The following is a 23,923-nucleotide window of genomic DNA, read 5'->3' as shown; positions in this document are numbered from 1 at the left end:
GTAATGACGCACCTTTTGTAGTATACTCGGTTGTATTTGTACCTGCTGGCACGCACTGAAGACGCGATCTTGCAGCGTCGCTACATTGTTGATAGGCGTGGCGTAGACCACTTCCTTCACGTGTCCCCATAACCAATAGCATAGGGGACTGAACGAGCAGGCTAAGGCGTGCCCCTAGCCCCCTCCCCCTACCCTGACCAACCAGCGGTCCTGAAATGTCTGCGTCAGACATTCACGCACATTTTGACGAAAGTGTGTAGGTACTTCGTCATGCATGAACCACATTTGTATTCGTTGCTGCAGTGGCACAGCCTCAAGAAAGGAAGGCAATAATTAGAGAGGAAGTTCAGATAATGCGTTCCAGTTAATCTTTGCAGCAGCACGTATGGGCCTGTTAATGTATCGTCAAGTCCGCCTGCCGATACGTTTATTACGAATCGATGTTGATCCCTTCTTTCCTAAATTGCTTGGGGATTTCCATCTGCCCGTACGTGATGGTTATGGAAATTCAGACCATCATCTCTTGTGAACCCTGCGTCATCGGTAAATCAAGGTTTGGATGTGAACAGTGGATCTACGGCAAACTTGTGCAACAGAAATTGACAGAACCATCGTCTGCTGTGATGATTCGGTTGCATTGTGGCCTTCATGCCCTGTTGATGATATGGCTACAGCAATTGTTCATGAAGTACTCCCCCTACCCCCCCATTCCAATCCCAGATAATAGAGTGAGGCAAGCCTTCTGCTGCTGCTAATCGTCGCAGAGTGGTCCCAGGGGTTTCTTCCACCGAAAGTAGCACAAGCTCCTCCATGTCAGGAGTGAGGACTGTGCGGGGCCTTCCCCTGTCAGTCTTCTGCGATGCAAGGGTATCTGTGTTCCTTAGAGTCTGGAAAAGTCTGCCGAACAGCTTATCAGAGGGAACTGTGCTCTGTGGATATTTTTAAGCTTAGAAGGCACAGGCTGGTAGGTTATGTCCATTTGCTAAATTATAGCTGAATATCATGCCCACCATTTCACTTGTCGAGTAGTACACTTCCATTGCTAACAATTGCCGGAAGAGAGAAAATGTAAATGTACTACTCCATTTAAACACAGAAACAGCCCAATAACTTTAAACACACAAACGAATCAGCGTTTAGAAATAGGTAAAATACCATGATACGTACCCAGGGTTGACGCTACTGTAAAATAAGGCACACAGACACGACAGAAACGAACGCAGCCTCCAACACGACTCCAACCACACAACTGACTGCTGACCACCTAATGCTAGGTACAATGCTGTGTGAAAGACGTAATACCCTGCCGACACATTTGACGGAGCGCCAATGCAACGATTGTGGTAACATCCGCAACGAAGTGTTGCGCAGCTCTTCCTATAAACACGTGTTAATCTCAGGAAGTATGCGTTTCCGGAACTATGCTTAGTGGACTTATTTTTATTGTTTCGATGAACACCCTATAATTATAAGTAATACAATGGGCCTGTAGCTTATTCGCCTCCGCAGTACCCCTTAAGCTGTACGTGTCCACAGGGTGGATCTAAACGACTAACAATACTGGCGCCAGACAATCCTAGTGATCTCCTGACATATATCACATCACCATACATGAGGTCTCTTGTTAGAAAATAGCCAGACGGAGGAAAAAACATGATAAGAAACTAGTTACATTAATTAAGACATTTCGTTCGCTGCAGAGTCTCTATCGCCGGCCTTGCGGTTCTAGGCGCTACAGTCTGGAACCGCAAGACCGCTACGGTCGCAGGTACGAATCCTGCCTCGGGCATGGATGTGTGTGATGTCCTTAGGTTAGTTAGGTTTAAGTAGTTCTAAGTTCTAGGGGACTGATGACCTCAGAAGTTAAGTCACAAAGTACTGAGAGCCATTTGAACCATTTTGAACCCGAGTCTCTATCCTCATAACATTTTGCAGCTTTGACAAGGTTAGATAATTTATTCCTACGTGTATTTCCTGCACACATGTGGAAACATAATTCCACAAGACAACGAAAGATATTACTGGAATTGGTTTTCTGTAGCTAGCTCCCCTATATACTCGAAATAATACACGGAACAAATGAAATAATTGTTTATGTGAGTATTTCATCGATTAATAAACTTCCAGGGTTGTAATACAAGATGCAGTAATACTAGCTACAGATGAATCATAATAATAAGTTTTTGTAAAAAACTAACACCAAAAGATTAGTCGTTAAAGAAACAGTGAAGGTTATTTTATTCTGAATGGGTAAGACACAAACTACTTATGGAACTTGGCGTCAGTTACAAAGGCGAGAGGTCAGGTTTCCTCTGCTGTAATTAATTTTTACTCTCGCCAATTGGGGTAATATTGCGAGTTCCTCGAACCTTGGAAGCAGATATATTATTCACAACAAAATTTATAATCCAGTGACTAAACGTAAAATTGCGGCCCGAAATATCTAAACACCTCGCAGAAGGAACCAATACTTTACAGGATATGTAGACGCCAGGGCATTGTAGGAACATTACTGACATTAATTGTCACAGGAGAAGAAAGATGCGACGGGAAGTGATATGAGGGCTCCATACACTTGGGCGTCAAGTAAGAGATGGATCAGATGGGACACTTATCCTTAACCCAGTGGTTGCTCTGCTAAAATTAAAATGTAGGTATTAGGGATCGATGAACTACGAATTCTGCTGGATGAACTAATCCTTAGTCATACCTGTCTGCTGTTTCATAGAATCTTCGTTGGACTACAGGGAAGAAGGATTGACGCGGGGCGGTAGAGTACACTTTCACTAGAGTCGATCCTAACCCTGGAGTTTTTGTGTACTCTCGTTATGAAACTTCAGGGCAGATTAGAGACCTAAGCTGACCACAATTAAGACCCAAAACATTACCTTTATGGCGCAATGTTCTTACCAACTGAGTTATCCAGCTATGACCCACGGTCCATCCCCACAGTCGCAAATCGGCCAGTACCATTCTCCCACTTTTCAAGCTTCAAGTTTATCGGTTCGAGTCCCAGTTTAGCAACCGATAAACAGCAGACACTACGCTGCCGAATGAAAGAATACCACTGACAAAAAGTGCTAACTAGGAAAATCGTTAACTTTGGGGCAAATAACACAATAACCTGGAAACTTAAATGATGATATCTGCTGTGTTCTTGGGCGTGCGTCAGAAGTTTGTCTGTGATATCCTTTCCTCCATGTGTGCTAATCCCTCTAGGAGTACAGGAGAATATCCTTAGAGTCTGGGTAGTAGGACAGAGCTAACGGCAGAAATGAAACAGTGTGTGGGGTCCTAAGTCTTGTTTCGATAGATCTATCGGTTAAAGCATTGTCAACTGACAGCAAGCTCCTGAGCTCGGGTTCTCTTTCGGTACATGATTCTAATCTGATTGGTCTATTGACAGTCTCCACTGTAACACTGATTCCCATAAGCCACTGAGTGTAAGTGCCAAAAGGAAAAGTCGTTTACAGTGGGCAAGCAACACTGATTTGGTAATTTCAATTGTTACATCCTAGGTGTCTGCGCCAGACACTGTACACAGCGATAGCTTGTAGCGGGTGTCCCGCGATAGGCAGTCTCGGCGTGGAGTCACACATAGTATGGCCAGTCGCCTTCTAGATGGAGCACGTAACACGAACTAATTTATGCTTCCGCTACAAGACACATAAATAGTCCCATCATCTGCCAAAAGTTACTTCTGCCACAACAAATAGCACTGAAACTCGAAATTAATGTGAGGTGACAAACGTCATTGGACAGCGATATTCACTTATTTATGTGGCCGTAGTATCGCGTACGCAAGGTATAAAAGATCAGTGCATTAGTCGATCTGTCATTTGTACTCATGTGACGCGTATGGTATGAATTCCAACATATTACGACCGCATGACGAGCATTAACAGACTTTCAACGCTGAATTGTAGTTGGAGCTAGGCACATGGGACGTCCCATTTCGGAAATAGTTATAAAATTCAGTATACTGAGATATACTGTATCAAGACTGTGCCGAGAATATCAAACCTCAGGCATTACCTCTCACCACTGACGACGCAGTGGCCGATGCCCTTTACTTAACGGCCGACAGCAGCGGCGTTAGCGTACAGTTGTCACTCCTAACAGACAAGCAGTACTGCGTGAAATAATCTTAGAAATCAGTGTGGGACGGCGATGGAAGAGCCCGTTAGGACACTGCGGCGAATCTGGCGTTATTGGGCTACAGCAGCAGACGACCCTATCGATTGCTGTTGGTAACAGCATGACATCCTCTGCAGTGCCTCTCTTGGCCTGTGACGATATCGGTTGGACGCCAGACGACTGAAAAACCGTGGGATAGTCATACGGGTGCCGATTTCATTTGGTAAGAGCTGAACGCAGGGCCTCAGTGTGGTGCAGATCCCACGATGGCATGTACCCAGGTTGTCAACAAGGCACTGTGCAAGCTGGTGTTGGTCCCACAATGGTGTGAGCTGTTTACGTGGAATGAGCTGGTTCCTCTGGTCCAACTGAACCGATAATTCGCTGGAAATGGTTACCTAGATATCATTTGCAGTTATTCATGGACCTCATGTTCCCAAACAACGATGGAATTTTTTGCAGAAGGCGTTGTGCCATGTCACGGAATCACAACTGTTCGCAAATTGTTTGAAGAACATGCTCGATAATTCCACCGAATGACTTGGTTACTCAGATCGTCCGACATGAATGTCACCGATCTTTTATAGGACATATTCAGGAGGTTACTTTGTGCACAAAATCCTGCATTGGAACACTTTCACAGTTATGGACAGCTACAATGGCAGCATGACTCAATATTTCTGCTGGAGACTTCCAACGACTTGTTGATACCTTGCCATGTCGAGTTGCTGCACTACTCCAGGCAAAAGTAGGTGCGATACGATATTATTAGGCACCCCATGATTTGTGTCACCTTAGTGTAACTGATGCATCCGCAGCTGCACCTCCATAAAATATTTAAGTAAGCGCATCCCGACAGTCGGCCAGGGATCACTCAGCTATCGTTAGCTGCCTGCAGGTACCTACAGCTGTCGATCAGTTCCTGTCCCTCGACAGTTAACGCTGTAGTAGTGTAAAACTAAGTCGTGCTCTCTGTTAGTCACATCGCTATAGCTTTGGAACAGCCACTTACCGAATACTTCTGTTGACCACTGCTGTGGTATGAGCTGGAATCTAAAGAAAGTACCAGTTGCACTGTTATTTTAATTTTTTACTACCACTACCTACTTCGGCCGCGAGGGTCATTTGATAACTATTGTGTCTATTATTGCGAGACCACAGAAACACAAATCTTAATCGAAAACGAAAATAAAAATGGTACTGGCGCTGTCATTTGATTCCATAAATAACACAACTATACTACATTTTAAAGCAGATGTTAGAAATAGACATTGTGAATGAAGAAAGGAAATCTAGCGGTGCAGGAATGAAAATTATATGTTTCCTATGACTTGCGTCTTGATATCATGTAAACGTGAAACCCGTACTTGATCTAACATTATGTATCCTGCGGATAAGTGGTTCAAATGGCTCTGAGCACTATGGGACCTAACTTCTGAGGTCATCAGTCCCCTACTTAAACGTAACTAACCTAAGGACATCACACACATCTACGCCCGAGCCAGGATTCGAACCTGCGACCTTAGCGGTAGCGCGGATCCAGACTATAGCGCCCAGAACCGCTCGGCGACCCCGGCCGGCTATTCTGTGAATAATAACAGCCCAAGGGCACTGACGTATAGCATTTAAACAGTCACAAGATCCTTATGAAATCATGTCCAAGCGCTGACAACGACACTTTACGGATCACACGAATTTGCCATTCCGTGCCTTGTTATTGATGCCTGTTTAGTATCTAGCTTCAGTACCAGCTTACACTTACTGCCAGCGCTAATAAATACCTATCGCGTCTCATATTACTCACCAGCAGATTTTTTCTGACGTGACGATTCCCTGTCATATGCCAACCGTGCTGCAGTCCCGTGTCAACACAGTAACATAAATATTCAGCCGACACGATGAACATAACGAGCGCCTTTTCATTGTCAACGCAAAAGAAAAACAATGGCGTGTCATAAAAGACGGATGATCCGCTGTGCTTTTTTCTGACCGCCGCTGGCTTTAAAAGGCGGGTAAACAAAGCGCCACTTTTGTGGTGGCGCTGCGAGGTGTGATACATCGCTTCAGTCACGGAGCTCTGCGCACCGCACGGGATGGCGTCATTACCTCCCACGCAAATGTAGGCGGCTCACAGGCCCTGCTATCATTGTCTGTCATCACACGTTGAGAGCCCTCGATGAAATACGTTTTGCGATATGAGGTAAAGTCTTCTTCCAATTACGGTAAGCGTCATTGCAGTTACATTATTAAATGCGCCCTGAAAAACTTGATGCTTTAAGGTAAGCTACACAGATCGAAAACACGTTACGGATAAACAGCGTTAGAATGCATTAGGGTAGCCAATGAGGGCAGCAGAAAGATATGTCTTACTTCAAGTGCTGAAGCGCGTGGTTGAGGTAGGACCTCTCAGTCAAGATGACAATGTTGGTAGTGAAGTAATCGACAACAACCTTCCTGCGACAGTACCAGAAACTGTTAACTTTCTTCATCTCAGCTATAGTGGATATCGTCGTTGTGATTACGATGGGACATTAGCAGATAACTTAAGAAAGTTCTAAGGCAGTTACCAGTTCTCTGGCAGACGATGTTTGAAGTATATTCAGTATTCAAAAGTTGTATTTAATTAAAGACTGGCGGATTCCAGTGTGCAGGTGAACCCGTTTGCTGGTCCGCCAAACTAATTTGACTCCGTGACACGACTGTGCGTGACGGAATAAGTCCAACGTTTAGACGGTCAACTCAAAACAATTAAGTACAGCCATGCATTACTCGTTGTGTGCATGATGCAAGAAGCAGTATCTCTGACGGCTCGAATGATGACTGGCACAGACTCTAAGTGGCACACTGTCAAAGGACACAGGTCTCACCATCTAGGTAGAGACCTACTGTACATTACTAGCGAAGCGCCAGTACAAGAGTGAGTACTTCTCTTTCTCTCAGCTTTCCTCGCCAGCTCAGTAGCGTAGCACATTTACACACTTAGACTACTTCCACTTTAGCACCTGCCAATCACGAGCTGGATCGCGGCATTCGCAGTGGCTTTCAAAGCTGCCCTGCTCTGCATACACAGATTTGACAAACCAGGCCGGCCAGAGTGGCCCAGCGGTTCTAGGCGCTACAGTCTGGAGCCGGGCGGTCGCAACGGTTGCAGGTTCGAATCCTGCCTCGGGCATGGATGTGTGTGATGTCCTTATGTTAGTTAGGTTTAAGTAGTTCTAGTTGTAGGCGACTGAAGACCGTAGAAGTTAAGTCCCATAGTGCTCAAAGCCATTTGAAATTTTTTTTTCAAAAACCAGAAACTTCAAAAATGAATTGGGAGAGAAGGGAAAAAGATTCAGCTTCGTGGCCTCTTTCGCACGCATTATGCCATGTCTCTGCTAAAAGGATGGCTTGGATGGAACCACAGCCCTCCATGAAAGGATCGTTACGTCCATTTCGAACTTTTCAAAGAATGGTCATAAACTCACTAAAAGCCTCATGCCTTCACAAATACGTTTTGTAGCAAAGTCTGGTCACCTGCCCTGTCCCACGGAAATTTTGAGAAACTCACAGCCGTCTCATCACCTTCCTACCTAACAAGGGCCCACCCTCTGCTTTAGTGCCGGTTATCAGTTCATACAATGCTCTGCTCGTAGCTGCAGTGACTCCTCGGCGTTAGTCAGCCTACCTGGACTCTGCCACCGACCAACCGGTGCCACCTTATGTGTCTCTACAATGAGACCAAGGGACGTGGCTGTCTGAAAACGTTTTCACCCAGGCTCCACAGAGAAAACTCTCCCTCGACCCTCAGCTGCAATACACTTTTACTGCAGTCAACTAACTCAGCACCTTCTTCCTGTGAACGCAGGTAAAGCTTACGTCTATGGCTTCACTAGAGCACACAAGCGAGAGTGTTAACTACTGCCAATCATTTCATCATATCAATGAAGTCAGATCGTATCAAATATAGGATCAAGTGGTGAAGATCCTCTTCCCCAAGAACATTAAACATCATGAGAAAAAATCAAAGTAGAGTTCGCTGAAATCTCTCACAACCAAGCTGTTCCTCTCAAATTTATTCTTGGGGAGCGTCACACTTTAAAACGGTTAGTGTGACACAGAACGTTATATATTGTGACACTTTAGTTGGGTCATTATCAAAGGAACAAACGTGGGTCAAATACACACTCTCTGCTGCATGCCTAAAAAATTAAAGTGAGAAATAAAAATTTAATGGGAGGAACATCAGGTCGTATTCTTGTAGACTCAGGCTTTGATCACATTTATTAAGCAGTTACAGGGTCATGCATACATTTTTCTATTCATACATCCCGGAATTGTGGCCAGAGAAGTAACCAGAATATAACATCGCCGTGCGGGATTAGCCGAGCGGTCTTAGGCGCTTCAGTCAAGGACTGTGTGGCTGGTCCCGGCGGATGTTCGAGTCCTCCCTTGGGCATGGGTGTGTGTGTTTGCCCTTAGGATAATTTAGGTTAAGTAGTGTGTAAGCTTAGGGACTGATGACCTTAGCAGTTAAGTTCCATAAGATTTCACACACATTTGAACATTTGAATATAATATTATTGGCTTGAGGATTCTTTGCCCCTTGGAGAATTACTACCCCTGCTCAGTTATACACATGGGTACATTCATTCCTTGACATTACCTCAACCACAAACGTTCAGACATTCACCCAATATAAAAGAATCATAGTGTTCATGTGGCATGTGTCAACTGTTCAGCTTATGTCTGTAACATGTGTCGGTCTCTTCCATTAGTACAAAGATGTAAGTGTCAACACAACAAAACAACATGTAAGTGACATAAAACAAGTGAATCTTTACACAAAACGAAAAATAATACATGAGTTAATTAATAGAAAATGAAATTTGGCAAGAAATCACAGAAAACACATGTAATCTTGTAAAAATCGAAACAGGAAAACACATATGAAACAAATTAATGAAAACATCAAATATATCTTACAGCTCCCTTCTCAAATGTCTTTAGGGAGTCAATTTGTTTTTAATTTGCAAATGTCACAGCACTACACATGTCCTGTAACAGGTTAGATGTGGTAGCTATGTGCAAGGAGCTTGCCAAGATGGGATACCCCTTTACTCGGCATGTACAGTAAGGCAGCAGCCCCAGTGTGGCCGGACCTGCTCCTTGTCTGTGGGCAGGAATCAGTGACTTTTCGATTACTGACCATCTTGGATGTCGTGATAGTCGGCAATGCATTGCCTTTGTCGAAGACGTTCATGGGATGGCCGAGGCAGCATATGGACACAGGTTTCTCGTGAATCGCCTCCTGCCACCACCATCTGCTTTGGCCGGTGCCTCCACAGATGTAAGTACCTCCATTCAGCACTCCGTACCTGCCTCCATTCACGTAGCCCGATGACGTCATATCAACCAGCTGCCCTGAAGTCGCTGTGTGGGTCTCCACCGCCGGAAGTGAGAGGTGCCCCCTGCGTCTCACAGGTCTAGCAGACGACATTAACAGTCACTCCAGTCCTTGGGCCCCATATGCTCAGCTGCTATAGCCGCCACGGCGTCAGCGACCTCTCCAACTGTCTGATACGTTGCCATCCACCCCGCTCCCGTAGTATCCACAATGCTGACATGTGGGCTTAGTGACGTGTTTTTACAATTATGTTCAGAGAATAAATACTGAGAGAATTATAACGAAATTGTAAATGACTGCTTTAAACGATTACTCCAAGAAGAATATAAAAATAAAATGGTTTACAGAGGTCTTTTGACAAAAATAAAATCTTATTCTGTTATTCAACCATTATTCTTTGACGTTATTACACCAATAATGTTAATGATTAAATTTGGCCGCGGTGGTCTCGCAGTTCTAGGCACGCAGTCCGGAACCGTGCGACTGCTACGGTCGCAGGTTCGAATCCTGCCTCGGGCATGGATGTGTGTGATGTCCTTAGGTTAGTTAGGTTTAAGTAGTTCTAAGTTCTAGGGGACTAATGACCACAGCAGTTGAGTCCCATAGTGCTTAGAGCCATATGAACCATATGATTAAATTTCTGTGTCTAAATCTTTATAATCTTAACTAGTGGTGAGGTGTTGTAATGTATGATAGTGTAGTGTTAATTTTCCACAGCCTTTCATGCAACTCAAATTACTAAGCCGGCATACAAGACACATTCTCTTCAGTCACTCTCACACCATGTAACTCAACAACTTATTCATGCAACGCCACTACTATGAAAGATATACGAACCACTGAAGGTACTAGAGATTACTTCCCCACTGCTTGGTCGTTATGGTAGCACTAACACTGGTATATGGCGTGAATCTCGATGAGTGCCGACGTCATCAGTCTGTTCTCTGTGCTATGTTGACAAAAGAATTTGGCAGAAAAATTAAGTTTTTGTTGAAACTGACAAAAAAATTTCTCAGATTGGTGTAGAAATTTGTCAGTCCAGCTGCTGAAACAAACATAAAAAAAGCACAAGGTATTTTCGACATTTGACTGCAAAGCTACATTTCTCCCGTTCTTCTCTTTCTCACAAATTGATTGTGTGCCGCGCTCACTCTGTCACTCTGCAAACACTAAAGTGACTCGCACATTCCATGATAACGCCACATAGTACAAACTATCACCCAAGATCTACCACTCCTGCGCTCGCGAACCACTCGCGAAAGCTCACAAGAAAATCAACGCACAATAGTGTGGAAAACCACATGCGTAAACCACAAGTGAATAACCACAGTGAACAACAATGGCATAAAACATCATAGCTCATCTGTGTAAACACGGTCGAATGAAATATCCCATTCACGAGAAACATCGCACCAAAGGCGACATCCATAGACTTAAAACATACCACAAATACATCGCCCCACTGACGATGACAATAATCACCCAGAGCGGAAACATACTGCATTGGGCAATGGTCAAAAACCACGGCGAAAACACACAAGAAAGTCAACACCCCTCTCATGTGGACAATATACGACCATCCTGGAACATACCTCCTTGGGTCTCGCAAACTAATCTCAACAACGCCCCTCTCACACAGTATGCTACGAATTGTATACTGGATCGTCCAAGTGCGTTTATTGCGATGCACGCATAATAAACAGTAGAAATTGGATTGTAAATGAACTCCAAGATGTTACAAGAAGAATTCCATCCCTAATGCTCGTGCACTTGTTTCGGATTCGAAGTCATAAAATGCTATCGTTGTCCTGACACCTGATTCTACCGTACCGTGCAAACTGCAAGACTGCTATGAAAAAATACACTCCTGGAAATTGAAATAATAACACCGTGAATTCATTGTCCCAGGAAGGGGAAACTTTATTGACACATTCCTGGGGTCAGATACATCACATGATCACACTGACAGAACCACATGCACATACACACAGGCAACAGAGCATGCACAATGTCGGCACTAGTACAGTGTATATCCACCTTCCGCAGCAATGCAGGCTGCTATTCTCCCATGGAGACGATCGTAGAGATGCTGGATGTAGTCCTGTGGAACGGCTTACCATGCCATTTCCACCTGGCACCTCAGTTGGACCAGCGTTCGTGCTGGACGTGCAGACCGCGTGTGACGACGCTTCATCCAGTCCCAAACATGCTCAATGGGGGAAAGATCCGGAGATCTTGGTGGCCAGGGTAGTTGACTTACACCTTCTAGAGCACTTTGGGTGGCACGGGATACATGCGGACGTGCATTGTCCTGTTGGAACAGCAAGTTCCCTGGCCGGTCTAGGAATGGTAGAACGATGGGTTCGATGACGGTTTGGATGTACCGTGCACTATTCAGTGTCCCCTCGACGATCACCAGTGGTGTACGGCCAGTGTAGGAGATCGCTCCCCAAACCATGATGCCGTGTGTTGGCCCTGTGTGCCTCGGTCGTATGCAGTCCTGATTGAGGCGTTCACCTGCACGGCGCCAAACACGCATACGACCATCATTGGCACCAAGGCAGAAGCGACTCTCATCGCTGAAGATGACACGTCTCCATTCGTCCCTCCATTTATGCCTGTCGCGACACCACTGGAGACGGGCTGCACGATGTTGGGGCGTGAGCGGAAGACGGCCTGACGGTGTGCGGGACCGTAGCCCAGCTTCATGGAGACGGTTGCGAATGGTCCTCGCCGATACCCCAGGAGCAACAGTGTCCCTAATTTGCTGGGAAGTGGCGGTGCGGTCCCCTACGGCACTGCGTAGGATCCTACGGTCTTGGCATGCATCCGTGCGTCGTTGCGGTCCGGTCCCAGGTCGACGGGCACGTGCACCTTCCGCCTACCACTGGTGACAACATCGATGTACTGTGGAGACCTCACGCCCCACGTGTTGAGCAATTCGGCGGTACGTCCACCCGGCCTCCCGCATGCCCAGTATACGCCCTCGCTCAAAGTCCGTCAACTGCACATACGGTTCACGTCCACGCTGTCGCGGCATGCTACCAGTGTTAAAGACTGCGATGGAGCTCCGTATGCCACGGCAAACTGGCTGACACTGACGGCGGCGGTGCACAAATGCTGCGCAGCTAGCGCCATTCGACGGCCAACACCACGGTTCCTGGTGTGTCCACTGTGCCGTGCGTGTGATCATTGCTTGTACAGCCCTCTCGCAGTGTCCGGAGCAAGTATGGTGGGTCTGACACACCAGTGTCAATGTGTTCTTTTTTCCATTTCCAGGAGTGTATTAACCCACGCGAAATGTGATTCAATTAAAAAAACGAAGTTTCCTTCGTGAAGTCGGCACATTTCTACTCTCAACACTTGTAATTAATCAGCTCTGGGATGACCATCTGTACATCTATAAACTATATACGTGTGACGAAGAAGTATATGTGTAACGAAAACACAATTATGTTGGCATAAGTTGTACCATAAGTGCCATAGGATTAGTGTTTAAAGACAGAAAGCGCTATATAATAGCACACATTGGCATCTATGGCCAGAGATGACAGCATGCTTACTCTTCAACTGCAAATATGTCTTCACAGTGAAGACAGAAATTACTGAATCTCGGTAGAAGGACCAGACTATCCCCAGAGTTCGCCTAGCTGTTGCAGCTAGACCTCGCTGAATTAATCAGCAAGAGGTGGCTGAAGGGGTTGTTGTATCAGTCTGTGGCTCTGTACCAGTTAGCATCCGTGTTTACGTTCAAGTCAGTTGGCTAAGTGCATAAGTGAAGTCTGCCAGTGAAAGCAGCCATTCATCAAAACGCTGACATTAGAAGACTGCTTGAGATGACGCCTTGTGAAATCGGCCATCTCCTTTCAACAAAGCAGACTTGGGTCAATACATTTTTCTAACTTCACGTACCTTCGAATGGCTGAACAATAAATATTCTGTGTACCGACCAATAAGAAATTGTCTTAAAAGACGTAGGTACCCTTCCCTTCCTTTGTTTTCAGGTGGTTAACCAGTACTACACTTTGTAACTCTTGGGCACCGGGTGGCCGTGCGGTTGTAGGCGCTGAAGTCAGGAACCGCGCGACCGCTACGGTTGCAGGTTCGAATCCTGCCTCGGTCATGGGTGTGTGTGATGTCCTTAGGTTAGCTCGGTTTGAGTAGTCCTAAGTTCTAGGAGACTCATGACCTCAGACGTTAAGTCCCATTGTGCTCCGAGCCATTTGAACCATTTGAACTTGGCGCTGCAAAACTATGCCCTTCACTTTCCCTCTCTCTGTCTACGGTTGCATATCAACCAGTGAGGATGGACTTGTGCTAAGCACAGCTGTGTTTCTCACACCCACTTCTAAATTATTTAGGTTACACAACAGCAACTGTATTCACGTTTCGTTAAACATTTTGTCTCTCTGTACTTGAGCTGAGTGGTAGTGTCCCAGCGTCTACAAACGTGCCGTAAACTTTTCTGCTCCCATTGCAATCTCAGATGTTAATTTTAGCAGTCTGTGTATTTCGAAGAATTCTGCATTTCTACATTACTGTCCACAATATTGCTCCTCTAGGACGCTGCCTAATACGGCATACACCCCCATACTACACTCAGCTCGTTAAAACAGTCTCTGTTTGCCTGCATCAAGTGGAGATACCATCTATATTGTGATTTAAGCCCGTCCGGTCTCCGGCTGCCTTTCGCAAATGCCGCCTGGGAACTTACCCACAGCGCGTACCCCTATTGTCAGTCAAGGACAGCTTTCTTTCATGTATTCCTCTTACTGGAGCGTAAATGCAGTTCATTATAGGGAGCTTTAATCTACGTTAGATAACTACTAGCAGTCACTGGTAATGATAAATAATTCATTTTTCAAATGAGGTTAACTAATTCCGATTTGATTTGTCACTTTATTTCGCGTTTTACATCAGTTACGGCACAGTTTGGAAAAAGAGGTATCGTAACCATGGGAGTCCTAAAAATGCATTAATATTTATTGATGAATGCCTATGCACGCGATTCCAAGACTTGTTGTCTTATCTTCGTACATTTTCTGTTATAAGGTACCTCAGCGAAAATACCTTGACATGTCGCCAGTTTGTTGTAAAATCTTTTGCTATCCATCTGGCTACGTAATTGCTGCAATTTTCCAAGGTAATCTATTTGACATTTATCTTCGGGGTACCCCATAATTCGATGCTATGGAAGGCAAATCTTTAATAATAAATGGTAATTCATTCTATCAGAAAGTTTCCATACGTTTATCCATTGAGAATGCCGTCAAAACACATAGGACCATCACGTTTGCCAGCCATTACACACACACACCTAGGTTGCAGCTTTTCTTCACGCAACTTGTGCACCTCTACTGGGATTGATAATTACTCATTGTGTCTATTGTGTCACCGTGTTTGATTCATCTAAGAACATTGAATGGGTAAGATTTTGGCTTGGCTTGTACTTAAAAAAAGTGCGGCTGTTATTAAAATAAATTCCTTGACGTTCTTGAAGTCTCTTAATGTGTTAAGAGTGATGTTTCTGACGCAATAACGATCTGAAAACGCTTATTTGAGATATCGCAGCAGCACCATCTAGCACTGCATTTCCTTATTTTTCAAACTTCTTGTAGGTGTCTTTTTCTTCTGTTACACCACATGTGTTAAGCTCTTTTACAATGTAGTTAATTTAAGATAAAGCGTGTTCTGCTAGTGTTAAGCTTTTAGGATAAAGGGTGATGGCATTTTCAATGTTTCTGGCTGATTTACCATTCATTAAAATCACTGAAATTCATTCTCTGCCAGAATATTACATCTCACTCAGTACTGACATTACCTATTAACAATAACTCACATGCCACTAAAAGAAGGTAGTATGACGCGTAGTGGTGTTCTGCAACGCAGGCTGAAGATGGAAACATAGAAATGTCCTTTATTTGTTTATTTTAATTATAGCAGTACCTGCAATGAAGCCTATCAACACTGTGATACGTGCCGGCTGGGGTGGCCGAGCGATTCTAGGCGCTACAGTCTGGAACCGTGCGACCGCTACCGTCGCAGGTTCGAATCCTGCCTCGGACATGGGTGCGCGTGATGTCCTTAGGTTACTTAGGTTTAAGTAGTTCTAAGTTCTAGGGGAATTAGGACCTTAGAAGTTAATTCCCATAGTGCTCAGAGCCCTCTGAACCATTTTTGAACTGTGATACGTTAGTCACATTCCACAACAAGTACAATATAATTATTATGTAGATGATGGAAGTGGATGTCCTCTCTGCAGTGTGGTGTAATTGGATATTGAATGATCAGGAAGCCTGTAGTTCACAACCCAGTGAGGGGTTGCAGTACGGTGACGGATGGATGTCTCGTTGTTGCCCAACGTATCAGCACGAAAATAGCGATTTTAAACATTCATTGAATTGCTCAGGAAACTACAACAGTCGCCATGGTGCTCGGGAGTAAGTTATACACAGCCTGCGAAGGGATGCTGTGTTCAGCAAGCGGCCTGTTCTCACCGGCCACTTGAGGCGCCACTCTGCTAGTCAAATTACGACGCCGACGACTCGACAAGGGCGCGCAAGGTGCGTGCAAGGGCCTCATCTGGTGTCCGCACAGACTAGATGCAGCCACGCCACTCGGAGAAGAACGCGCCAGAGCGTAGAGGATCCCATTAGGGACCTGATGTTGCAGAAGTCAGTTCCGAGCATCAATGCCTCCTCACGAAAGCGGGGACGGTTAGCAACAGTTTGACCGCAAAGGCGAAGCAAGATGAACATCAGCTCAACCCAGGGATCTAACAGTAGCCAAATAGGGTAGGAGGCACTAAGTCAGGAAAACCAAAGCGCAGATGGTAGGCCCATAGCTGTCGGAAGCCAGGTTAGGTAGTAGGTGCTTGTTCACTCCTGACAGCTTGAAGGCTGGCGTATACCTTCAATTTTCGCCGGCGGCTACCAGACAGCGTGTATCTGTCGATATATGAGGAGTATACATAGACGCTCGACTCAGACTCAGGTCATCAACGCCACAGAGGCTCTGGCTTTGCGATGTGTCTGCTGGTCTACCTGCCGGACCGGAATGTGTGGCTACTTACCAGAGACCGTGGGGAAAATACTTCTTGTATCTGCGGGTTGCTGCTTCCAGTATCGTCCTGCATTAACCGTGGTGGCGTCTTCAGTTTATTCAACCATACCAAGTAAAATAGCTGGGGCAAAACAATCCCTTCTCAACGTAATTGCGTTGATTACATCACAATATGATCATATGAAGTACATGCTAGCACTGAATCTCATTTAACGATTGCTATGTAAAAATCATTCAGAGTAAAATTACAAAACATTTGTTCGTTTCTTATATTATCAGGTAGTAAGCAACATTTTTTTAAATGAAGATGTTACTCAATATCGTTAGCTCACCTCCGCCACTCACCGTTGGGTGGTTTGCGGAGTATGAATGTAGATGTAGAAGTTGTGTGTGACATTCATCGTACTACAGATCAACATTGCACACCTAACACCGGTTTTAATATGATATTTGGTCTGTGTTCTGCTTCAGTTTAAGAAGAGGATTGTTAATTGCCCTAACTTATATCTATTCCATCTGGATCTCAAAACCGGTAACCTGATACATTAAGATTTCCTCTTGTGTATTCCACATTCAAATAGGAAAAAGCATATTTTTGTTAAGAAGCAGAAGATTACAATCAAACAGCTCTACAAAAAAACATCGCAACTAGGAAGGCCCTGAAATCCATTCCCCTGCCTGGTCGCTACTTTATTTACAAATGAGAATTCACACTGCGCACTAACAACATAGTTAACGCTTCCTCGACTAGATAAATTTTCATGATGTGTTTGTAACCTCCCAATTCTTTGAAAATGAAGCTCAACATGTGCGCAGCCTCACTGGTTCTACTCTTTCAGGTTACCGTGAGTATAACCCAGGACGTTTCTTTTGACGTTATGGGTGACAAAGTGTTGTCATTTCTACTACATATTCATGATGGATGTTCTGTAGACACTGGCGTCTTACAAGACGACAACAACAGTTTTAACCGGGCGGCGTTAGTACTTTTCTGATCACTCAGGCACCCTGTTGATCCCCGACGAGCCTGCTGAATCATGCCATCTAAGATCAATGGTAAATGTATTATATTATTTGGAACAGGAGATGGAATTCGGAAATCAACATCGCCGCTATTAGATAGCTCTTCAGTACATGGGACAAAATCGCCAATGAGTGGTTTCGTCGAGATGTGGGATATCTGAAGAAATGTGTGGACTCTCTTCATTGCCTGGGTAAGATCATTATCAGAGCTAGAGGCGGTGTTATATGGTAATAGCGTAATACTTTCTGGGCGTGACTAAGGTTTTGTGCATTGAGTTTACAGTAGAATCTATACACCATGGAGTTCTGGAAAATACCTCAACCCCTATGCAGTACAATAAAACCATCTGTACATAATTTTCTATTCTCTCGGTCATTTTTCCTACTGTAACCTCGTTTGCATTTGCCCTGCTAAAGACTGTCATTAGTTCTCGCAGAGAAATCTTGTTTCAAATGTCCAAATGGAGGCCATGTTTTTAAATTTGTCTTTTTCCTTCCACTCTACTTATCGCGATGTTTGTGACTTATTTGTTTGCTCGCAGTTTTGATTCCTTTAACTACTTCATCCTTCAGGAGTTGACAATTTTCGCGAGAGACCTGGCACTACGATAGATTTCCGTACCTTATGTCCATGTACTTGGATTTCACGGTGCTGCGATTTCCGAACCTTCTAATAACCCGCTCATGAAATCTACCAGGAAAATTCCTTAGTAGGAGGGGGGGGGGGGGGTGAGGAGGGGAGGATAGCGCTTATGATTCCTGGACGATTTTTATAGTTGTTGTTCGATGCTTGAGCCTGCTGTATTCGCCCACACAACAACTGCGTACGTCTGGGTCAGTGTGAACGGTAACGTGTAAGGGATAACACCGAGGTGTTCCGTTTACGATTATTTACGTATGTAGGTTTCAGAAGCTGTTGGAGGTGCTTCAGGCGAACTACGGTACATACTGACACCAATGTAATCGAATATTCAACACAACGCCAACGAAGCATGTAGTTCTGTACCACAGCACTATCATTCTGTGAACATAGGCGTGTGGTAGGACAGCTTGAATGTTGGTTGGGCGTAATGATAATAGCTTGACTTTTGTCTATGGGTGCAGGTGATTCTGAGATCAATCGCTTCGTCGAGGATGCACCCAATGTATTGGCGTTCGCAGATCGTCAGAGACCGCCGTGTAGTCTTACATAAAGAGAGGGCCGCATAAGGTATGTGAATGACAATTATGGTGTGTAAAGAGGGTAGAGGGTTGCTGCCGGCACGTACTTGGCAGCACAATAGCACTGTTGTTGCGCCCTGATGGAATCACACGCCAGATGCGCACAAGAAATTTTCGTTAATGAAGCTGTGTTCGGAGAGCACAGACAAGTGCCGCCAGTCTTCCTTGATTAACAAGTTTGAACAGAAGGCCGACATACCATACACCATCGAAATCATGAATATATACAGGAAGCATGAATATATACAGGAAGCATACGTGACTGTCTATGGTGACCAATAATAACTCCAGTACCGGCAAAAATCAATGGATTGCCTCTATTTTGTTCCGACAGTTTATATTTATTAAGTTATCCTTACTTTTTTAGCTAAAAACATTAGCCTTAAATCATCAATTTTATGCGTCTACCATGTCTGAATACGTGTATAAAGTTGTAGTCTTTCATAAATAGTGGATATAAGAGGTCAGTTGGTGACTGCAGTTGATACCGTGTTCCGATGTAGTTTTCTTGTACTTTCTTAAATGAAAAGAGTTTTTAGTGCTCAAGAAACTCGTTATAAATTAATAGATATATGATGAATTTACTACTTACCACTAACTGACATGAGTTCAAACGTTGACCGGCCACAATTTGTTTATTTACGTCAGTGAGCTATCAGTGTTGTTTCTCATTATTGTGTCAGTGCCCCACATCTGGTAGTAGTAACGTTTTATGAATTTGGTTCAGTAGTAGCTACTTGCAAAGCAAATGGTGTACATTTTTTTTATTGGAATGCTATCCAGTATCTCTTTGCTTGAAACGAATGTAGGACATTTTATAAGCTGGCGATTTCCTGAGGTGAATACGAGAGGAAGCAATAACGTTTCCAACCATATTAAAAACGAACATTTTAAAACAGGCAAATTTACGCATCCCATATACTTTATCTGATCATACTACCAACACTCTTAACGTTCATGTCCTTCCATAACATTCTGGAATACCCTCCAGGTACCACAAGTGCTGACATAGTGAGTATAGAAAAACAAAGCCTTTGTTCTGAGGGTTTCCTAAGTGTTCTCAGACAGTAGATGTCATCTATTAGTGTGCCCATTTGTCCTTAAGTCTCTAGAATATTTGAAAAATGCAGCATCATTACTGAAACATAGATACCTCGTAGCGTGAAAATTCTTTGTATTTCTCTTTTGACTTCATACCAGCGTACAGTGTTTACAGTAGAGCCATGACAGTACCGCCAATGTCCATTCATCCCACAAGCCTCTCGGTGTCAGTTATTTCGTAGTATTAAACATTCACGTCCTGCTGCAATTCGCAAGACCGTCCACAATTCCTGCATGGTCGGAGCGCTACAGTATCTTACCATTGTGCAATGCGGTCCGTTACAGTTTCCTCTCATGACGACAGTGCGGCTGCCGAGAGCGCAAAGGGAGGATTGCTGTGGCACACCTGTGGTTCTGATGCGATTAAGCAGGAGAGGCTGGGGCGGCCTTCAATTAGCGGACAAAGCGGATGAAGGCAGGACGGCATATGGGCGAGATGCCTCAGCATCCGCCGTGCCTAGCTAATGCTCCGAGGAGAGTTACGATCTACTTCGGTCGTTCACTAACATTCCTTCACGACGTGATTTTAAACAGGAACACTCCCTACAAAACAACCGTCAGTGCTGCAACTGTCGAACATAGTGTTGGCCGTGCTGCAAGCCGCCCCTCTGTCCACGCCGCTGCTACGCGGGTACCGCCTGTGTACGGCCCTAATCCGCCGCCTCACCAGAGCCGCCACTTCTGCACGTCGCCACGCCACGACTGCACTGTAAGTGTTTTCATGTACTGAGGCATTTGCAGACATTTGTTCAGAGAAGAGATCGGTAAATTATAATAAGAGGTATATTTTGCATCTTATGCAGTTATTGCTTGTTTTTTGGAGGTTTCTTCAACTAGGACAATTTGAACTTTGAATTTTTGTGAGTCTGATAACTATGATGTATGTTGAATGTGTATTTGACCATAGATAAGCACCTCACCTGTCTGTTGGTTGGATAGTTAAAAAGATTGTAAGGTATTTTTTTGAAAGCTTTCGATTAACCTCCAGGGATGTGCAGCTTGCACAATGTGTATGGCAACCACAGAGTCTCCCGGCCGTTCGTGGCATTTTCTTCCGTTTCATTTTCGTGTCATGATTAACTCTTTTTTCTTTCATCTTTCCTATAAGCATCATTTCTCAGCCCTATGATGAAAGTAGGTTCCTTCTCCTTTCTCCACAGGCGTGAGCGCTTTAAGGGCGCTGTAACGCCCTGTGCCGTCATATCGCGTCTGCAAGGTTTCCGATATCGTTGGCGCACTAAACCTTTTTACCTTGATGGGAGTTTGTTTTTATTGCAAGGTCAGGCACAGACGTGAAATCACAGTTTAGGCCTTGTCTGAAAGGCGAAAACCCATTGGATTCTGACGTGCCTGTTAATGTCCATTGTTTACTACTGGTACTAGGCGACCTTAGGCCCCAGGCAAATACACAGTCGTAATTACAAATGCTTCAAATGGCTCTGAGCACCATGGGACTTAACTTCTGACTCATCAGGCCCCTTAGAACTGAGAACTGCTTAAACCTTACTAACCTAAGGACATCACACACATCCACGTCTGAGACAGGATTCGAACCTGCGACCGCTGCGGTCGCGCGTTCCAGACTGTATCACCTAGAGCCGCTCGGCCACTTCGGCCGGCCCGTAATTACACGATTAGTCCTTGTGTTGGCGAAACCGATAGCACGTTGTGTAGCATGCCAGGTTGCGGAACGAAAGGGATGAATTTTTTTTTCTACCTTCTCTTTCTTTTCTTCCTCGTTTCTCTGCTTCCTCTTTCCCGACGATTTATTCTTTCTCTGTCCATGCCTTCTATTATTAGGTGTTTTTTTTTTTTTTTTTTTTTTTTTTTTTTTTTGTAAGTGTTCGTTCCTTCTTTGGTTAACTCACTGCACGAAGCTACGATGTATTACGTGATGTACCGTAATAAGAGTTATAATGATGAAAGAGAACTGATCTGTTCTACCCCTGTAAGTTGATAAGAGAGGACAGATGACTTCCGGCAGTTATCCCCCAGAGGGCAGTGAAGTTTTGTTGATATGAAGTTATGTAATATGTTGTTTTATTGATGTTATTTGTGAGCAGGCTCGATATCCTGTGGCCATGTGATGAAAGATAATTACGTACAGGCAAGAGTTCCTGTGTGTGTTGTTGTAGGTGATGTTAAATGGTCTGTTTTACGCTGCCACCCCAGAGGCCAGAGCAGAGCCGTTAGCCATGATTCATTTTACCATATAGCAAGTCTCCAGTTGATAATGAGTTTTGGAGTATTTTAAATTGCATGTTATGTTACCACTGAACGCTTACTACACTCCTGGAAATTGAAATAAGAACACCGTGAATTCATTGTCCCAGGAAGGGGAAACTTTATTGACATATTCCTGGGGTCAGATACATCACATGATCACACTGACAGAACCACAGGCACATAGACACAGGCAACAGAGCATGCACAATGTCGGCACTAGTACAGTGTATATCAACCTTTCGCAGCAATGCAGGCTGCTATTTTCCCATGGAGACGAATGTAGAGATGCTGGATGTAGTCCTGTGGAACGGCTTGCCATGCCATTTCCACCTGGCGCCTCAGTTGGACCAGCGTTCGTGCTGGACGTGCAGACCGCGTGAGACGACGCTTCATCCAGTCCCAAACATGCTCAATGTGGGACAGATCCGGAGATTTTGCTGGCCAGGGTAGTTGACATACACCTTCTAGAGCACGTTGGGTGGCACGGGATACATGCGGACGTGCATTGTCCTGTTGGAACAGCAAGTTCCCTTGCCGGTCTAGGAATGGTAGAACGATGGGTTCGATGACGGTTTGGATGTACCGTGCACTATTCAGTGTCCCCTCGACGATCACCAGAGGTGTACGGCCAGTGTAGGAGATCGCTCCCCACACCATGATGCCGGGTGTTGGCCCTGTGTGCCTCGGTCGTATGCAGTCCTGATTGTGGCGCTCACCTGCACGTCGCCAAACACGCATACGACCATCATTGGCACCAAGGCAGAAGCGACTCTCATCGCTGAAGACGACACGTCTCCATTCGTCCCTCCATTCACGCCTGTCGCGACACCACTGGAGGCGGGCTGCACGATGTTGGGGCGTGAGCGGAAGACGGCCTAACGGTGTGCGGGACCGTAGCACAGCTTCATGGAGACGGTTGCGAATGGTCCTCGTCGATACCCCAGGAGCAACAGTGTCCCTAACTTGCTGGGAAGTGGCGGTGAGGTTCCCTACGGCACTGCGTAGGATCCTACGGTCTTGGCGTGCATCCGTGCGTCGCTGCGGTCAGGTCCCAGGTCGACGGGCACGTGCACCTTCCGCCGACCACAGCGACAACATCGATGTACTGTGGAGACCTCACGCCCCACGTGTTGAGCAATTCGGTGGTACGTCCACCCGGCCTCCCGCATGCCCACTATACGCCCTCGCTCAAAGTCCGTCAACTGCACATACGGTTCACGTCCACGCTGTCGCGGCATGCTACCAGTGTTAAAGACTGCGATGGAGCTCCGTATGCCACGGCAAACTGGCTGACACTGACGGCGGCGGTGCACAAATGCTGCGCAGCTAGCGCCATTCGACGGCCAACACCGCGGTTCCTGGTGTGTCCGCTGTGCCGTGCGTGTGATCGTTGCTTGTACAGCCCTCTCGCAGTGTCCGGAGCAAGTATGGTGGGTCTGACACACCGGTGTAAATGTGTTCTTTTTTCCATTTCCAGGAGTGTATAAGCAGAGCGCGGTGCAGACACCGCGTGGACTGGCACAGCTGTCTCACTTGCCATAAGCCAGTCGCGCACCAAAACCTTACCACTACTCTCCGTATTCTTCGTCTTGTCTACCGTAGTTAAATCTAATTTTCGTATGATTTATGTGTCATTTTTTCTATAAGTTTTGAGTGACAATGTATGGAGAGTATTATATAAAGTATAAATATTAAGTGTTTGTAACTAAATGTTACTATTTTGTATGAGAAGGATGACCCAGGTGCACACCTACAGTATTTGTATTA

This window comes from Schistocerca gregaria, chromosome X (assembly GCF_023897955.1).
Source record: "Schistocerca gregaria isolate iqSchGreg1 chromosome X, iqSchGreg1.2, whole genome shotgun sequence".
Taxonomy (NCBI): Eukaryota; Metazoa; Arthropoda; class Insecta; order Orthoptera; family Acrididae; genus Schistocerca; species Schistocerca gregaria.
The sequence above is the reverse complement of the archived record's forward strand: the minus strand, read 5'-3'. Positions refer to the sequence as shown.